This window comes from Falco peregrinus, chromosome Z (genome assembly GCF_023634155.1).
Source record: "Falco peregrinus isolate bFalPer1 chromosome Z, bFalPer1.pri, whole genome shotgun sequence".
NCBI lineage: Eukaryota > Metazoa > Chordata > Aves > Falconiformes > Falconidae > Falco > Falco peregrinus.
This window is the reverse complement of record NC_073739.1, coordinates 63,027,882-63,045,126: the sequence shown is the minus strand read 5'-3', so window position 1 is coordinate 63,045,126 and position 17,245 is coordinate 63,027,882.

Below are 17,245 nucleotides of genomic sequence, written 5' to 3'. Positions count from 1 at the left end.
TTCATTTTATTTGCTGAGAAAAGTGATTTCTGTCATACCATTAGTATAGCTTTTTCCTTTCCTGGCCTGCTACAGTGGAACAGTCCTTGGCTGCCCACATACCAAGAGGAACAGCTACTGCCTGTTGTGGAGCTACAAGCATCCCAAGGGGAGAATTGCCAACATCAGCAACCTCCCAGTCTTGCCCTTTCCCGATCTTCCCCTTGGTGCCCGCAGTAAAGCCCTCTCTGCACACACCAGCATATCCCATACAACACACTACCTCTTGCACATGGTGAGGGAATTGGGTTCAGCCTCAGCCTGGCAAATCCACTGGGAGGATGTGCAAAGCTGTCCATATCTGTCTGACACGCCAATACGATTATGAACACAAATACCCATTTTGCCCTTTGTAGCAGTCTTGGCCTGATTTGATTGCTTTATGTTGCTTTCCATCACTGTGAAGTTTAAAGCAAAGATGTCTGAGACCAGTCTTTAACAAAGGGGTTCTGGTGCATGGAAGCTCATCTTAAATCCTGTTCTTGTGAGGGGTTCATAAGGACTGCTTTGAGGCTGGCAGAAAAATAGCTGGAGCTACATTGTTTTGTGCTGCATTAGGAAAACAAGATTATTGTAATCTAATTTAGGGACGACTGGGCATTTTAGTTTAAAGCAATCAGTGAGGGATGCTGCTTCTCCCTCACTGAATTAGAAATGTATAGAGGGAAAACCTATGGACATGAAAATGTGGTGAAGTCAGGAAGCTTAAAGCTTTTGCTTGGCTGAATTGTGCCCAGAGCAGGGCACAGAACAAGGCACTACTTAATCCCAGATGGGTAACACAGAAACGACATAGCTGCACTCCTTCAGGGACCATCTGCAGTTCAGTAAAAATGTATTTTAGTAACAAGGATACTTATTATGGTTTTCTTAGAAACACTGTGACCATGCATAACATGCAAGCTAATAACCACTGTGAGAGGCAGATTGCAATTGACTTCAAGTGCCGAAGTGAGCTGCAAAAGACAATAGACTTAGTTCATGTTACTCGTGTTACACGTGTAATTGTTTTCATGCCCATGAGTCTGCTTCTTACCATCCTTGAAACTTTGGTATCTCTGGAAAATGGCTCCCTTCAAACTTCAGTTTTGACAAGTAAATAAAATTACATTTTACATGAAGTTGTACTATGGTAGCATTCTTTCAGTTTAACTGAAATGTGATAGAAAACCTTGTGGAGGGAAGCAGCTGCATCTCTGTAAAGGTCCATGAATAATGCATTTTTTGTTTTGTTTACAGGAGCACCTTTGTCAGTTGTTGCTGCATGTAAGGTAAGAACACTTGTGACCTTAAGTACTGCTGTAGATCCTTAGCCAGCAGGAAAGACACGGAGCAGCAGTAATAGTCCAATAAATTGGAAAGACTTTAAGGGTTCTCAAAGATAAAGCATAGTTAATGGTAGAAGATGCACATTCACACACCCTTCAAAATCTGCATTTTCTTCTCACATGTGTCTACACTTTCTTCTGCTGGCATAAGCTGAAAAAATGTGATTTAAGTTTTACAACTGCAAATTGGACTGTGGAAAGCCAGAATTTTGGAACACCTGTTGAAATGAAATGAGGTCTGAGAGTTTATGGATGGGGAATTTGCCTAAAAGAAGCAGCTGCTGTTAGAAGAGGAATCCCACAGCCAAAGAAATGACATCAAAGCAAGCTCAGCTCGGCAGGTCCTCCCTGAGTGGGTGGTGTCCCACTCGGGCAGCGGCTCAGAGATTCCTGCACAGTGGACAGCTGTACCCCAGGAGCACCCCTCCGTGCCCCCCACCATGCAGCCCCACCACGGCGGGCGCTGGCCAGTGGCTTGGGCAGCTCGGTGGGCTGCACAGCCCTCCCCAGGCATTCTGCCTCCGCTGGTGCTGCACCAGGGGAGAGACCCTTGTGACAGGCTCTGCAACAAAGGGACTCTTTGGGGGAGGACCAGTGGTCACAGAAATAGCACATTAGGGGTCCTGACATGTCAGTCAGTACATATAGTTGTCATGCTGCATTTAGCCTGGGTAGTTTGCATGTGTACACACACAGACACACAGACACACACAGACACACAGACACATAGACACACACACACAGACACAGACACAGACACACACACACACACATATATTTTTATATATAACGGTTTCTGTGTTTCAATGTGTATTTTTCATGCCTTTTTTACTCCCTTTTCCCACAGATTTTCAAGCTTCCTGCTGGTAAGTGATTTGATGCTAATGTAAAAACATAGATGTGATTGCACCTGAGTTAGACCTGCAATCACAGTGGTACACTGGTTAACACTAAGGTTAATTTCTTCTTGTGAAATTAAAATCATGAAATGTAATTTCTTCACTGGGTCTCTAGAAATACTTGCTTTTTTGCCTGTTGTTTGTCTTTGTCTGCAAACTCTTCAGTCGTAACTATTTCAAGACAAAGTATCTGTTTCTAAGTAGTAGATGTTAATCTGAAAATGCTTTAGGTCTAACTACCTTCCCCATCCTGATTTGTGGCAGTATTACCAGTCTTCTGAGAATCTTAAATTTCAAGCGGCAGTTATTTAAATGGGCACATATCCTAACACTGACAAAACAAGAACAGCTATATTGAAGTACACACAGGCGTTTTCCAATAAGCTTTTCTGACTATAAAGAGTACCAGATGCACTAGAAGAAGGTGTAAAACGTTAAGCATAAATAGCTGTTTTAGGAAAGTTCCTTTCCAAACAGAGGGAGTTACTCGACTCACAGACTTTTTTTTTTTTTTTTGTCAGCTATGGTTTCATATATAATTAGCCATACTGGAAATGAATTATTTTTCTAATCCTACTCTTCCTTGGCCTTGGTAATATATGAGGCAGTGGGGTGCACAGACTCATCCTTCCATCAGGTTTTGAATCCTAACTCAGGAAAACGTCCATATGCCACGCTACATTCAAACCCACTATACCTACACTTGTAAACTCACAGGATTATTCTTTTGTCACGTAGGTACATCTCATTCCTGATCACTTTCTTAGGAGAGGAGCATGTACTCTGCTGTTGTTTTAATCAGAAATATAGTTACACAGTCATGGTTGGCTGAACTCATATTTGTACTGGCCACCAGTAGATCAAAACACTCCAAGTTGTGGAGAATTAGTTGTGCATAATTTTCTTTTCTGCATATCTCAGCTTAGGTACTATAATATTAGCAAGATTTGCACTTCATTAGCATTACTAGCTTGAAAATTTCACCTCCTGCTGTAGCCTTTTCATTTTACACTCACAGGCTGCCTGCCAGTGATCAAGCTGTGTCTTCAGTGACCCATTAGAGTATGGATTTATGTGTTCGCATGACTCTCTTATTATCCTGTTTTGATTTTAAACAGATCAAATTGGCAATTAGTCCTGAGGCTACTCATCTACAAGCTGACCCGGAAACTGAGAAGGTGACTTTTTTCTGGTTTTTTGTCTCTCCTGCCGGCTTAGCTGACTCAGGCACAGAGTGCCAGGCAGGACTCAAGCACATGGAATGGGCCTACTGTGTAAGGTACAATTGTGCAAGAATTATGAATATGTTCAAATGCAAGAATCAAAGGAGATAATCAAAATAGAAGAGATAAAATTAGCAGGAAAGGGGTTAATTGTTTTTAAGGTCAGGCACTGAGATGGAGCCAGTTCCTACAGGTCTGAAAAGCAGGGGATGAGTCTTGAATTATAATTTGAAACCAGATTGGAAATGAGAGTGAGGATACCTGAAGATGATGATGACACCATTTTGCTGCCTGGAGGGACAGTCTAATCTCTCTGCAGCATTGTGGACCCCCTGAATATATGCGAAAACCTGTGATTAAGGATTGGGGTGTGGCGATGAAGACAAGCTGCTTGGTGGAGTTAATCCAGTGCTGCAATAAGACAAAAAAGAGGCAAGGTAAATCTGGTTAAAAATATTACTGACTTCAGTGCAAGCTGTGGTCAGGATCTCCTGCTTTCCCCTTTTCCTTTCTTATTTATTTTAATGTATGACAGAAATATGCAATGTGCTCTTAAAGCGGTTACTTCAAAACAGAAACTGTGTTTTCTTGTTCCAGTTTTATATTTTAATATTCCCTCAGATCTCCGTTTTCACAGACAGCTACATTCCTGATCCATGCAGTATCCATAGGTATTTTTCACTTTGGAAGAATGGATAGAATCTATGTATTGGTAGAGGAAATTAAATTCATGCGACATCTAGATATTTTTAGAATGAGAACAAAAGCTGGAGAGCGGGCAGTCCTTTATAAAATGGTTTTATTATTCTTTCTGTGTGTCCTGTTACAAGGCCATGCCATATTGCATTGTCACCATACTTTTACAGAATGTTCGTGGCCAGTGAATATGAGAATTCCCTTTACTGGGGGAATGTAATTCAAAATATCTTCTCCATTATATTTAATTAATCTCGAGTATAAACAAACTCTATGCCTTGTACAAGATTTGTTCCTAAAGAGTTTAACAGTCCTCCACTAGATTATTTTTTTTATATTAGCTAATTGCTAATGATAGATTATCATCAAGCAAAGTAAAAAATCCTGTGGAAAGAGAGGGAGCATCATTTTATTATCTACCTGTTCAGGTAAGCACCATGGCAGAACTCCTGAGGCAGAGGAACTGGGAATTTATACCATCCAAAACATGAGGCCAAGATACTGCTGTGAGTTTCCTTTTCTTAAAAGCAATTTTCCAAAATTCTGAACAATGTGGAGCAAAGCCCCAAATACATTGTTATTATTCTGAAGTTTTGCAATGCTGTTTTTCCTGATGTGACATGTTCAAGTTTTACATAGTGGACTGACCCTGGCTGGATGCCAGATGCCCACCAAAGCCTCTCTGTCGCTCTCCTCCTCAACTGGACAGGGGAAAGAAAATGTAATGAAAAGCTCATGGGTCAAAATAAGGACAGAGAGGTCACTCAGCAGTTACTGTCACAGGCAAGACAGGCTTGACTTGCGGAAAATTTGTTTCATTTATTACTATTCAAATCTGAAGAAAAAACCTTCCCCCTGACCCCACCCTTCTTCTTTGGATTAATGTAATTCCTGATTTCTCTACCTCCTCCCCCAGGCAGCACAGGGGGTTGGACAGTGGGGGTTATGGTCATTTCATCACACACACATCAACACACATCTCTGCCACTCCTTCCTCCTCACACTCTTTCCCTGCTCCAGTGTGGAGTCCATCCCATGGGGAGACAGTTCTCCATGAACTTCTCCAACATGGGTCCTTCCCACAGGCTGCAGTTCTTCATAAACTGCTCCAGCATGGGTCACTCCCATGGGGTGCAGCCCTTCAGGATCAGACTGCTCCAGTGTGGGTACCTGTGGGGTCACAGTTTCTGCCAGCAAACCTGCTTCAGCCTGATCTGTGCCACATGGGGCCACAGATCCTGCCAGGAGCCTGCTCTAGCACAAGCTTCCCATGGGGTCACAGCCTCCTTTGGGCTCCAGCATGGGGGCCTCCATGGGCTGCAGGTGGATATCTGCTCCACCATGGACCTCCATGGGCTGCAGGGGCACAGCCTGCCTCATCATGGGCTTCCCCACGGGCTGCAGGGGAATCTCTGCTCTGGCACCTGGAGCACCTCCTGCCCTCCTTCTGCACTGGCCTGGGGGTCTGCAGGGTTGTTGCTCTCACACAGTCTCAGTCATCTGACTTGCTGACACTGTTTTGGTTTTTTTTTTCTCCCTTCTTAAATGTGCTGTCACAGATGTGCTACAGCCATTGCCGATGGGCTCAGCCTCGGCCAGTGGTGGGTCCATCTTGGAGCCAGCTGGCACTGGCTCCACTGGACGTGGGGAAGCTTCCGGCAGCTTCTCACAGAAGCCACCCCTGTAGCCTCCCCACTACCAAAACCTTTCCATGAAAACCCAATACACCTTATTACTTCCCTGCTCAGCAAAAATGAGAATGTAATAATGTAAGTACTCAGAAACCACAAAGGATACAAATATAATTTTTCTCCTGTCTTTCTAGATTGGAAGAACAATTTACTTTTAGTTCATTATTCAAGAAAGCATCCCTCTCCCCTTGGCTTAATTTATAATTGTAAACAAAGCCAGCTTTGTGCTTCTCCCCCTGATTGCCAGTTACATGAAATACAGTCATCAAAATAATTCTTTTCAAATCTCCTTTTTATAATCTCCGTTTTCAGCAAAACTATTATTTCTGAGGTAAGCAGATATCCCATCATGAGACAGGGTACATCTCATGGGCTCTTCAGTCAGGTCGGTCACACTATTTGTCTTTTACTATGATAAGAAAGTAAGGATCATCACTGATCTGCAAAGGGTAGAGAGCACACTGAGTATCCAGTGAGACTGAAGTAATTTGTTTCTGCACAGAAGAGAAAGGAGTCTGTTTTGTGAGGTGATGACCCTGGAGAGACTGAGAAATGTATTTCATGCTTTGAAGTTTAGTGTGCAAACCTTCATTATCTAAAACTGGTTTTACCATGGATGATTTCCTCATTAATGAACTGCAGGAGGCCAAATGTACATATCGTTGTTATGAATCGTATGCCTAAGACTTTAACTGTGTGAACCCTGCATTGTTTGCCACAACCATGTAAAGAAGCAGGTTCCCTGAGTCTGTGCAGTCCTCATTTCTCTCAGGAGTTTCTGTTTTAACCTGCACTGTGCCATGTGTATTGCACCTCCCTATCCTCATCAGGGTGTTTTGGCTGTTGCAGAGAACAGAAACATAAATCTGCATTTGTAGCACCTGACCATTAGCAAAAAATATTCATATTTCCGAGAGAACTGGGGATCACATCTCTCCTGGTACATGCCAGGGTGGAAGGAAGTAGTAATTTCTGATGGTCCCCCAGCCTGCATTGTTGAAAGGCTGAGCCAGGCCATAGTTAAACTCTGATTTATTCATTGCTATGGCTTTACAATGATATCTACTTCAAGTAAATAAGATTTTGATATGAGCTTTCTAAGTGTGGAAAGGAAAATGGTTAAATCACATGCTAGGAGTCACTAAGGACTTGCATCCAGAAAATTCACTAAGTTGGGGTTTTTTTCACTTTAGTGTTGCAAGATCAACTATGCAGGAAGCAGCAGCAAAGAGGAGACATCTGGAGCACTGATTTCCTTGCTCTGTGCTAAGCTCTCATATCAGTCCAGCCTCTTTGGAACCATGCAGACTGGTTGTCATCTGGGGAAATGGACATTAAGTATAGTATTTCTCAGAATTATGCAGGAGGAAAGAGATGACACTTAAAAGTATGAGAACAATCCTTAATATGATTAATATGAGCTTCCTTAATATGATTAATAAGCCTCACATCTTCACTTTGCAGTTTTATTTTTAAATTCTGAATAATCTGGAGTCTACTGTTTGGAATAGCATAGAAAATCTCTGTTGATTTTGACTTTGTCCATATTCCACATTTACCTTTATCTTATATGCTATCTGTAAGAAAACAGAAAAAGATGGAAGTTTTATCCTGAGACTTCCTCTAAAATTTATGTCAACTTCTTAAATTGTCCTGGTTTCAGCTGGGACAGAGTTGGTTTCCTCCTAGTAGCTAGTGCAGTGCTGTGTTTTGGATTTGGTGTGAGAGCAATGTTGATGGCACACTGATGGTTTTAGTTGTTGCTGGGTGATGTTTATGTGAAGTCAAGGACTTTTCAGCTTCTCAAGCCCTGCCAGCAAGAGGGCTGGGGGGGGGGCACAAGAATCTGGAAAGCGACACAGTCAGGACAGCTGACCCAAACTAGCCAAGGGATGTTCCATGCCATATAATGTCATGGTGAATATATAAGCTGGGGGAAGAAGAAGGAGGGTGGGACATTTGGCGTTATGGTGTTTGTGTTCCCAAGTAACTGTTACACCTGGTGGGGCCCTGTTTTCCTGGAGAAGGCTGAACCCTTGCCTGCTGACAGGTAGTGGTGAACGAATTCCTTGCTTTGCTTTGCTTGTGTGCCTGGCGCTTGCTTTACGTACTAAACTGTCTTTATCTTAACCCATGAGTTTTCTCCCTTTTAGTCTTTCAACTTTCTTCCCCATTCCACTGTGGGGGAAAGGGAGTGAGCAGCTGTGTGGTGCTTGGCTGTCGGCTGGGGTTAAACCACAACATAGATATTTTTAGGTTCTTTTAAAGGAAAATTTGACATGTAACCCAAACAAGGTTCATCAATATGCAAGGATAACTGAAAAAAACCCTGAAAAAGAAAGGCAAGGAGAGAGTAATCCACCACTCCACTCATATATGTTTGGTTGATTCAGGATACATTCATCAGAGAGTGAGTTCATTTCTGTCTTTAACTGTCGTTAATAGGGCAAATAAAATGTTTTCAGCGATATTTTTTTGACATTACTAATTTTAAAAAAACCACACAGAAATAATAATCCCTACCGAAATACAGTAGTATCTTTGTGCTGTAGTGGCGATTGTTGATATGGTGGTGATCATGTAGTGGTGATGGCATGAACTTTAACCTATGCCACTGGTACACACAGCCAAAGCCATTTTCTGTCTTCCTCCAGCAAATTGTTTCTCCTTGTGCTTCTGCATAGTACAATACAGAGGGTAAGACTAATGCCTTTTGCTTCTTCCTAGTGATATCAAAACACCTGCAAGAAGAAAACTCTCTAGGACTTCACTTTTTAAGCTTAGAAGACAGGCATTTTTTATTGCAGCACTGAGCACATGGAGATTAACATCTCAGATCATGCACCCCTGTCTGACCAGCATTCCTCAATTTATTACAACAAAGCATACATATTCATCATATTTCCCCCAAATCTAATACATATTATAACTACTTCCCCAAAATAATTTACTTATGCATAAGGCACTTGCATATGCACACTTTGCTCCTGGGGGTCTTTCGAGACTCCTGGTGGCTGACAAGCTAGTGAACTTCAGCTGAACTTTCTTGGGGAACATGCGCACTGCTTGTTCTCACATAATTTCATTTGTTCTCTGTGCTATATGGTTTTGGCCACAATGCACTGTTACTCCACTTCTCTTGTCTATTGTCATATCCGAAGTGTCTCAGAAAGCTTGCTACATCTTAGTGAACTTATTCAATAGGTCAAGTTCATCATTGCTTTAGTTTCAGCCTCTGTTAGTGATTCTTTATATTTTAATTACATCACTAGCTGCCACAGTGGAAGGCAGCAGTGGCTCCTCAGGGAGGTCTCTTCCTCTGGCAAAAATTCTTGTTTTCATTCCTGTTGTTTCCCATATCTTATCTGCCACTGTTTTTTCCCCTATATTGGAGTCCCTCTGGATGCCTGTTAGGGCTCTGAGTGTATAAGACATGACGGCCCAAAGTGTCAGACATAGGCCATGTGTACCCATATGAATATCATTAAGGGTACAACAAAAATAAGTTGGTCCATAGGTCCTACATGTGCTATACACACCCCCACAATATAAGTGGTCCTATGGGTTACATACCTTGGAAAGTTCAGCTATGTTATAGTTGCTTGTTTTCCCCTTAATAGTGAATATATTTATTATCTACCATATTGCTTAAAGATCTTACATTTCTTGTTACCTTTTAGCTATAGTGATTTCATACAGCTGTATTAGTACCATCTAAGATATATGAGTCATTGCTGTGTGTTTGTCATGTTTACTTTAAAGGATTTCTGTCTTTAAGGGTTTTTTAAATGTATGCCAAGGGTAAACAAATAAATTAATGGACTTTGTTGTGTACTATTATCTTGAATTGTACTCAGAGTGATCCAAAATGTGTAGTAGCAGTGTGTGGAAAGAATTCTCTGTTGTTCCTAAGAGTCCTAGTTTTCATCTTATCTCAGTAAAAATATAATAACAACAACAACAATAAAAATAATAATTAAATAATAAACAAAAGCCATTGTGATTACTGAGGAAAACCTTCAAACTGTAATGGTTTGCCGCAATGTCTGATTTTTTTTCAAAAACTCAGAAAGGAAAGAAACGAACTGTGTTAGCACTTTACATAAGTTTTAGCTGGGAGTACAGTGACACTACTTTTGGGAGTTTCTCATTTCAAAATGCTTAAGAAATTAAGAGGGAATATCATACTGGGAATGTCTTGAATACTGGTAGGCTTTTAATACCAGACAACCCGACTGTTACCGAAATCTCGGAATGGAGAACTTATCGACACCAATGTGATGTAGATAAGCAGACACTTCTTTATTGACGGCCGGGTGTGTGAGCGAGTCCTCTCATGATCAACGCACACCAGGTCCCAAAATCAGATTCCATATATAGAACTTATTCATACATATTCATTAATTATTCATACATAATCATACCATTTCCTGTAAATCATTTACATACTCTCCTCCTATATCCGATTATGCACAGCAAAGCTTAGAAAGGTCCAGAAATGGGTCTGGGGTACGTTTTGGGTAGGTGGTATATGAGTCGGTGGTCGCGATCTCCCCCTGCCGGAATTACCTTTTACTAAAGTTCACGGTTTCTTGGCAGGCACCTACAAGCTGTTCCAGTCAACTCTCCCCAGTTCCCATTAATCTCATATTCTGACATTTCAATACACCTCTGCGTACAGAAGACTGGTTAAATACAATGGAACCTTCCAACCCTAGAGTTATTACAATAGTTCCAGGCCCTTCTTCTAGCCTTGGTACAAGACGTACAAAAGATTCCATAACGTCTCTTATGGCGTAAATGCAAGTTTCCTATAATTTTTTCCTTCTACATTTCAATTCTATTAAATGATTTTATAAAATCAATTAATTAATCAAATAGAATCAATCGATTTTAACTTATTAACTAATCGGTAACACGACCAAAGAAGGATGTTGTTGGTTACATTTGCTCATAGGGTAAATCTTAAATTTCTTTTAAAAATCCATTAAATTAATCATTCTCTATTTTCATACAAGAACCTAGGTTGAAAGGAATTCCTAGATGTCATCCAGATATGCTTCCTGCTGTGAGCAAGTGTAACTTTAATGGTCAGGTTGCTCTGGCCTTTGGTCATTCAGATGGTGAAAATCCCTGAGGATGGAGACTACATGATCTCCCTTCCCACCTTAGGAGTCATCATGTTTTTTGTGAAGTTTTCCTATTATTTAGATTATCTTAAACTCCCTTTTCTTGTTTTTGATTGAATCACTGCTTTTGAAAGATGGACCTATACTTGACATTTTTCTGCCTTTATTGTTGTCTTCTTATGGTACGAGAATAATGGTTAACACCCAGCCTAGCAAAGGACTTGTTTTGAACATATAGTTTTGAACAAGAACTTTCACATTCCTGTGTTTATACTGCATCCAGAACACTGATGGGCAAACTACTGCAGAGCGACATTGTTTCTGTATCTACCTGTGTATAAATGCATTGAAAAAGCAGGTTTCATTGCTCTAACCACAAGTATTTCATGTATAGTCAGGCAACTTTCCAGATTGTCTTACTTAAAACATATTTAAGATTAAATTTCACCTATTGTTTTTCTATTTGTTCCAAAACAACCTTTTCCAGAAAATCCTTAAAATCTGTGCTTTATCAGAGTGTTACATATTCAAGAGTGGTATATTAATGAATTCTGCAAAGATGCTGCATAGTTTGGTTCTTTCAGCAAGCTGTATTCCTCCACTCAAATGCTTGAGTCACTGTACCTTATCGGAGTATTTGGATCTTCAGAGTAATTTTTGCAGTGGTGGAACCGAACTACGAAGGGAAGGTGATTTGTGATAGGTGGAAGACACAGATTTTAACTAATTTTTAAGGCTGCAACACAAATAAAGATGATGCATATGCAGACTGATGATTTTTCTGATTCTGCTGTAAAAAACATGTCCCACTGCAACATTCCACAACTACATGTCCTGCATATATATTCTTTTTATTATGTTTGAAATTTTTGGTTAAATGTTCCCTATATTTTCACTTTAAAAAATATGAATGTAATTTGCATTTATTGAAGTCAGTGAGGATGCTAAAAAAGAATAGACAGTAAGAACAGGATAGCATTTAAAATGGAAGTTATCCTTGTGATTTAGGAAAGATGAATAAAAATAAGAAATGAGAAATGGAAAGGTCCAGGCCCTCAGCTGGTGTAAATTGGTGCTGATATGAGGAGCTGTACCATTTGACACTACCTGAGATCAGTGTTTCGGGAAGGATGAGTGCGAAATAAAATGTATAAGCAATTACTTTTGAAAAAGTAATTTGTAAGCTAAAATCATTGAGACAGGCAAAGCAGAGCTCTATAGCTTAAAAAGGTGGCTGAAGATATTCTTATTTTCAGTAATATTTCTTCTTTGTGGGGGATTTACAAAGAAGATACAGAAAACTAAACACAGCCCTTAGGGAAAGAACTTGGAGAAAGATGAAGAATTTAAACTAATGAGTCTGACCTCAGCTTCCAGGGATTTTAATAAAAGATTATGTTAACCAGTGAGTCTTTGCTAATTTTCTCTGACAGATCTCCTGGATTGTGTCAGAAGAGAACACAAAAGAATAGAAAGGGAAATTCATAGTGAGAGATACCAAGTTTCCAGAAGTTTGGAGAGTCTATTTTGGAGAAAAACTTTTGTGATGCTAATCTCAGCTAACAAGCATTCTCCTCTGTCATGTTGCTCTATCCTCTTTCTGTCTCTCTTGCCTCTCTCCTTTCTCCATCTGTGCTGGAAATTGCTGCTTCCCAAATGACAGGCTTTCCATCTATCGATAGATTCTCTTAAGGTGAATTTCAGAATGTTCTTAAATAAAACTTACATCATGACTTACTGGACCCACCTCCTGCTCTTTTTCTTTTTTTTTCTGAAATGTCCTTGTAGTTTAATATTAAGAAGGGGAAATCAACAATACAATATGAATCTAATCTTAAAAATCTGCCTCTGCATCATCAGATAAACTACAAAGTGAACATGCATGTTGTCAGAAGAATTACAAATTCTTCATGACAGTAATAAGCAGGAATTATATATTCTATTTCTTTACTGATTAATATATTGTATTTTCTACCTCTTCAATCAACATTAATAAAAATTAATTAGATTTTCACATTTTTAAATGGAACAGAGAATTCAATTTACAGAATGACACCATGTAGAAGTATTAGATCTTTTTTGTTACAGTTTGAGATCTTAGTTAATTAATAGAAAACTGACACCCAGATTACATTAATTATGTATTCAGGAAAATTTAGTCTAGATGATCAGTTTAGACAGATTTATATCTAATGATAACACTCAGCTGATAGATACTGAACATGTAGAGCATTAAGGGGACCAATCAGATCCACATATCTCAGCAAACTCTTCTCCTTGTGAGAATGAAGTAAGTTCTTTGTATCAGGGTAAGACATACTGGAACTGGTTTTCATAAAAGATCCCCCAAACGGTTAAGATGAGGGGAAAAGGTGGGTGGGTAAGTGTAAGAATCGGTCTAAAGAGAACAATATTGTCTCAACATTGCCAACGGAGACCTGGAGATGGAATGTGGTCCTTATGGACACCAAGACACCAAGGTCCTGGGAAAGACAACTGCACGGTACGAGGAGTACTGTGCCGCTCCCTGCAACCTGGGGCTGAAAGGAACAACTACACTCTGGGAAGGAGAACTGCACAGTATGAGGAGTACTATGCCATTCCCTGCTGCCTGGCATTAAATAAGGCTGCATAACAGTTGTCCAGAAGATGGATCACAACTGTGGTCATAACAATAAACCAGAAAACAGAACACGCCTCCTGGTCTGAAGCTACCCGCCTCTGAGGCAAGATAACTTGGCTCGAGAGGGCGGAGACTGGCTGAAGTCCATGGACCAGAGGAGGAGCAAGGTGTGTTGCTTGGCATAAAAAGATGCTTTCTTAGAAACTGAACTTTGGAGATCTTCCCCACCAAGGATCACGATGATCGGAAGGACTGGCGGGACGCTGCCTGGACCTGGGACCATAGGGACGCCTTGGACCAGTGGTGGTAGCTATAATCCTCTTTCCTTTTCTTTTTTCTTTACCTTTTATTCCCCTTCTGTCTTTCTACCTATTGCACACCACTTTACGGGAAAACAATAAAATTGTGCTGTTTAATTGAAGCATAACCTCTTGGCTTGGCCACCTTGGTTTTTGCCAACAACAAGATCATAGTTAACGCACCATCATGAGTCCACTGAGTGGACCGTGACAGTAAGGTGCTGAATTTTTTCCTGCCTGGAAATCAACCAACAATATCTATTTAAAAGGCTTGAAGTAAAAAGAAGGAAAGAAGAAGGTTATCTAAAAATGAAAGAAAACTTTTCAAGAAGTTTAGAAAGCTTACTTTGGAGAAAAACTCTGTCTTCATACTAATCCCAGCTAACAGACATTCTCCTTTTTCATATCAGCCATCCTTTTCCATCTGTGTTAGAGACTGCTGCTATCTAGAACTCTGAGTTGGCATGTAGGCATGAAAGTAAAGGGTTATAATCTAGAAAATTTTTATTTGGTCGTCAGTGGCCCAGGGGTACCACTGTACTCCTGGGATTCAACTGCAAAGTTCCCAGACACAGCACCTGCAGTTCTGCTTCTACCTTTCCGAGCACTGAGCTTGCTGCACAATACCTGAGGCTTTTAGGGGCGCCAAGACCAGAACAGTAGAAAGGCCCTTGGCATATCTTAGTGTGACGTGAAACATTAAGGTACTGCTGTTTTCCTTTTAAATTTTGAGGAGCTCCTGACAGCACTGGTTGTGTCAGCTCTGGGAAAAGAAAAGGGAATGGTAGGTTTGGGAAAGATCAACTGCATAAAAAACAGCACAAGCCGCTGTCAGTGTGCTGCACAGAGTGCCAGTGTGATCTGCTGTTTAAATTCCCACTCCTGGCCGGTGGCTGCTGGTGTCAATCACTGCAATGCATTCTTCCTAAGGCCAAAACTTAAAAATTAGGACAACTATGCCAATTTGCAGTATATAGTAATCTGCCCTGGTGTCTATAGTGGCTTAAACTGTTTCTGTCATTTGCTTTGGTGGCTAGTGATTAATCGGAAAGGAAGAATAATATGAATAATAATTCCACACATTTGTTCCTCAACCATCTGTCCTGTAATAGTTAATGAAACTTGCTCCAGGGACTGTCCAAGGTGCAGACTGGAGAGACAGATGTCACCCCCTCCCCATGAAGTAGCCGGGTCTGGTACTGCAGTAGGCCACAAATAAGTAAACACAGCAAGAAAAGCCCTTGCATAGATTTGTTGAGTGTCTCTGATGAATTGTATGTGCAAGTCAAATGTCTGAAACCTTCAGAGATGCTGATTTTTGTTTAAAGCTCTACAGCTCATTGTATGTTATTGATTTCACACCTTTCTGTGCAGTTACGGTAATAACTCCTGATTCAGCTACTAATGCTGCACATGTCAAAACATTGGAGTTGCAATGACTGATTTTGAATAATTGAGAGATCTTTGCTGGGCTGGCCCAATTGTTTGAAAAACTATTCCCCAGATCTGACACACACATACAGGAAGAGTTTATAAGTACTTTACCATTCAGGTTCATCCTGGTGTTTGGACCTTGAGCCCTGAACTTGGTTCTTCGCCTAGTTCACTGTGTGAAATTGTCCAAATTCCTCATATGGTGTGTGCTCAGTCCCCAGGGTGTATCACAGCTGGGACTCCCCAGCAGCCAAAGTACACAAAATCAGGAGCATGATACAATGAGCAGCTCTCCGCTGCTCAGTCGTCCAGGTCCATTAGCCCTACCTCCACAGCAGCCCCAAGATGGTTCACATAGGGGTCCCCTTTGCACCGGGAGCATGCCCCCAGGTCCTAGAACACGGGTGGGATCACATCAGCTCTGCTGGAGAAACTGCTTTCTTTAATACACTTGTGCAGTTCTGTGCTTCCAGCTAAAGTTCAGGAACTTGAAAGTTGCAGCACCAAAGTGGAGCTTCAAATCCTGCCAGCACAAGGCTGCTTTTGTGTGCATCCCTGTAGGTGCCTGAGCACTGCGGTCCCAACAGAGATGATCCTTCAGGTTGCACATGAGAGTTGTGTGGCCCCTGCATCTCACCAAATGTCATCGGCCAGCTCTGTAATCTCCCAGCTGGCACTGCAGATAACCTAATAGCAGGGCACCGAGGGTGAATGCTTGCATTGACGCAAATTATGCAAATGATGCTGGGCAAGTGTGCTTAGAAATACCTGTCTCTCTGCATATGCAACTTGAATGTCGTAAAAGGGATTTTACTGAAAACTCTTTCTTTGAAATTTCTTCTGTTCATATGGTGAGAAATACTGCAAAACTTTTGTTTTATTTTAATGTGGCTAAGAGGAAATAAAGTTAGGGATTATACTGATGCTTAATCTAAAATACATTTGCAGTAAAGCACAGAAAAGTCAGTGTACAGTATTTTACTGGTATTAAATATATGATGTTATCTTTTAATATTCTCTGATGTATGGTAAGAAAATCTCATGTTAAGAGTCATGATTATGCATAAGGTAGTTTTAAAAGCCAGTTGGTAACTTTTAAATTAAAGTTAACTTCTAAACTAACCTTTATTCAAACTACCTGGCTGCTGTTATTTTTCCTACAGATCTCTCCTCTGCTTATAAAGCTTGGTACAGAAAGTATTAATGATAAAAGTTTAATGTCTGCAGTCATTTGAAGAAATATTACAAAATAGAGTTTGGGTAGTTGACATTCCAGACTTTTAATTGTAAAAAAAAATCTATGGTACATGCTTTTCTTTTTTTTCTTTTTTTCCTTCCTTCTTTTTTCTCTGTCTTTCTCGATCCCTGAATCGTAGAAGCTCTTTAGGAAGGACGAGCAGGGGAGACAAGGAGGGGGTGTCACCCACTATGTCAGCGACCAGCTGGAGTGCATAGATATCTGCCTGGGGATGGGAGAGGAGCTGACTAAGAGTTTATGGGTCAGGATTAAAGGGAGGGCAGGGGCAGGAACAGTTGACATTAGTGCGGTGTTCTGCTAGAGTCCACCCGACCAGGAAGACCGGTGCATAAGAGCAGCCTCATGCTCACAAGTCCTGGTCCTCATGGGTGACTTCAGTCACCCCGATATCTGTTGGAGAGGCAACACTGCAGGGCATAGGCAGTCCAGGAGGTTCTTGGAATGCATGGCCGGTAACTTCCTTCTCCAAGTGATAGAAGAGCCAAAGAGGACAGGTGCCATGCTAGACCTTGCTCTCTCCAGCAAGGAGGGGCTGGTGGGGAATGTGAAGCTCAAGGGCAGACTTGGCTGCAGTGACTATGAAATAGTGAAGTTCAAGGTCCTTAAGGCAGCAAGGAAAGTGTACA